Genomic DNA, 3784 nt, shown 5'->3' on the forward strand with positions numbered 1-3784 from the left:
CAACACAGGTGGAAACTAATGAATGATGATTAACTAAATGAGAACAGGAACTGAACCAAATAAGGGCAGACAGGAACTAAACAGAAACAAACACATGACAGATATGGTAATGTAACAAAAACGTATGCACAATTTTCCTGATCGAGGGAGCAACACAGCTTGCCAAGTGACACATCTTACCCCATCATCTTATGTAATGTGAGGCAAATCCCTGATCCCCATGCAGTTTAACAAACATTTAGCTCCATCACATCACTCAGCAGTCATCACAGCACCTCACATTTCACAGCCTGCATTAACATAATGCTGTAATGGAGTTGATTACTAAGAAGCAATTATGAGCGAGGCAATGGAGGATGCAAGTGCTCAGTCAAGCATATGCAACAGCGTGTCAACAGCCTGGCAAACCCTGAGAGTGACGTGAAGCAGAGAGAAAGGAGATGCCTCCCTAAAATGTACGGCTGCCCTTTAGCGTATCTTCATGGAGTCGTCAGCATGCGATTGTCACATTGACATCTCAACCTGCAACACCTCAAGAGGGATTTCAACAGATGTCCAATATAACAATTAATAGACTTGGACTGTAAACCCTGAATTCAAACATTTGAAGAAATGCAACACGCTCTGATGGGAATTCGTAATTATTTTATGTTTTAACGAATTGGTGGTTGATTCATAAGATCTCATTTGTGTCTATGACACACTGAGGGTTTGGTTTAGGGGTGTACCTTCATGCTTCATTGTATATATATATTTTAAAATAAAAATAAAACATTTTCATATAAATCAAATCATATAATTCATACATAATCACCAACTTATTTTTTCTTTTTCTTTTTTTCATGAGATTGGGCTAGGAAATTCAAGCCAAGTTATTACTCAAAAATGTGATATTCTTAAAGAGCAAACTTGCTTAGTAAAGTTCAAAAAGATAAATTTGCAATAAAAAGGAAATTGCTTTCACTTCATATTTTCAAGTGAATTAGCTTAGAATATAACATATATAATAAAATAAAATAAAAATAATGAAAAATAATTAAAAACAGAATAATTATAAATAATGAATAATTAAACCTATTCAAATCATTTTTCAAATATTTTATAGTATGTAATGGAATAGCATGGTGTAGTATGAACACTTGATTCACTCTTATACTTCTTAGTGCTGAGATTTGGTAAAATATTTACAGTAAATGTCAAAAAAAGGCTCAAAATTGCTGGGAAAAAAACCTAAAATCTATTTGAATTTTTATAAAAAATAATAGATGCCTCCGTAAGCTTCCACACTTTTGACTAAGAACACATAATTCAATTATTACTATGAATTATAAATTATTATTATAAATTGTCTCTGCTTCTGACTTAACAAAACTTTTTGGTTTTTGAAGCCAGAGAAGTTACTTTTCAAGTTATGTTTAATTAGAATACTAATTGTTTTTGTTGACATATAGGGTTTACGTGCTTTGGAAGAGCCTGTGCTGAATCGTTCATGTGCCCTGTGGCATTACCGGACTTACGCACTGATGACATTGGGTGCTAAGAACTAGACACCAGGTGCTGAAAACTGAGACAGACGTGCTGACCTTCTTCCTTTGGCTGCGTGGTCTTCATCACCTTTGCTTCGTTCCTCGTCCACCTTGTCAAAGCCCGTTCCTGAGAGGTTTAGCCCAACTCTTCTGTCTTTTGACCCAAGCAGCCTTAAGCCACATGACATTTTGGAAATGTCTCATTGTATTTCCTCTCTTTTTTTTGCATGGTGTTTAGAGGGGGGTTTGTAAAATCCGTCTTGCCTTCATCTCAGTAATAACAACAACAGGAGTAGGTGCGGAGACTTCAATCTGACCTGACCTTTTCCTCTCTACTTTACAGCCTGAAGTAACATGTCTTCTGTCCTCAATCATTAAAAAATGATGCCCTTTCCAATTTCATTACTTCCTCGTCTGCTGTCCACGGCTGACATGAGATAAATGCAAGTTACACAGATCAGTCATTTACAATTTACTGAGTGCAAGTAATTTCACTGAAGGGATAGATTAAGGGATAGTATTGATTTTTATGCACATTAAAAATAAATAAATAAAAATCTATATTTGAAGCTGCTTTTTGGTTTCAAAAAGGCTTCATTTGTTAACATTAGTTAACTACATTAGTTAACATGAACTAACAATGAAAATACTTAAAGCATCTATTAATCTTTGCTAATAATTTAAACATTTACTAATACATTATTAAAATCAAAAGATATTCATATTATTTAACCCTTGTGCATCCTTAGGGACATTTTTGTCTTTTTCACTTTTTTTTATTTTATTTTTATTATTGATAATTTTGGTAATGCAAACAGCATAAATTTGGTTAAAATTTGTATTTTTATTGGAATTGTAATATTTCACCCTCATTTTGTTTCATAAATCTATTTCACACTAGGTACCAAAAATAGTTACACTCAGGACCTTACAGGGACATACATACCCCCTTTTAAACCCATTAAAACAATATGCAATATTTAAAGTCATTTATTTATTTATTCAAAGGGACTATTTTCCACCTGATATCACCATTTTCAATTCGACCTATGGAACAAATATTACTTTTTTATTGCAAATCATTGACATATCCAAGACTGTAATAATAATAATTGCTCATTGTCAGTTAATGTTAATGCAATACCAATTCTACGTTTCATGTTTCTGTCTGCTTAAGTTGTTGAAACTTTTCTGATCTCAGTTTAATAATCCAAACATAATCATTTGTAACAGGATGTCAGGGCACCTAAAAGCACTCATCCTCTCTTGCAGTTAGTTTGAGATGCTCTCCATCACTGGCATCAGTGTGTAATGTCAACCGTGTCGAGTCAGATTACGGGGCTGAGCTCTGAGGGGATGCCGGATGGCCTCTCGCTCTGCTGAAGACACCCCTAACGGAATAGGTTCCCCCTGCTCCCTGGCACTTATCAGTTAGAGTCTGCGTGTCCCGAGGGAGAGAGATTACTGTCATGATGCTGCTACCTTCCTGCACGTCACCAACACGAGCCCCCGGGCCTTTTGACTGGGGTGTGAGAGGATCATGTTTTCTTTTTTTTTTATTATCATGACTTTTATTTCTTTACTTATATTTTTTAATGGTATTTTAACTTTGAGTGATAGTCAGAGGGAAAATCAGAGAATGAGGTTGTGTGTATTGTTTGACTCAAATGTGTCCATGTGCCACAGACCTTTTTTTTAAACAGGAATATTATTATAACTTTTTGTTTGTTTGTTTTGTTGGGTGTTTCCAACTCAGATTTGTTCAGTTTTTGTGCTCTGAACCGAGGTATATAATACCTGGAGAATGCTATCCTTTCCTATTCATTTCAATGATATCATGATAACACTGCTTGGCTGATGGCAGCATCACAAGAAAGTCCTTCGCTAGTTCAACTATCGTGAACTGTGATTGACAGAAATTAAACATGAAAAATATAAGGCTATGTTTTTAAAAGCCATCAAAAGTGAAATATTAGTGAAGGATATGGTGAAAGAAATGTCAGAATACAGTACATGTATTGGAGAATGGAGAAATATTTTGAGAGTGTGTAGTTATGGCATCTAACAGCAGGGGTTAAAGGCAGAGTAAGTGATTTCTGGTAGCCAATGTTGATATTTGAAATCACCAAAACAAACACGCCCCTACCCCAAAAGGGTCTTGCCCCTATTTTGATAGCTCCGCCCCACATATACGTACGCAACCCAGGCAACGATTAGTTCTGTGAAACAAAGCAAAACCAATGTTACACCATGTCTAC

This window comes from Sinocyclocheilus rhinocerous, unplaced genomic scaffold, assembly GCF_001515625.1.
Source record: "Sinocyclocheilus rhinocerous isolate Xijiao unplaced genomic scaffold, SAMN03320098_v1.1 scaffold789, whole genome shotgun sequence".
In the NCBI taxonomy this organism is placed as follows: domain Eukaryota; kingdom Metazoa; phylum Chordata; class Actinopteri; order Cypriniformes; family Cyprinidae; genus Sinocyclocheilus; species Sinocyclocheilus rhinocerous.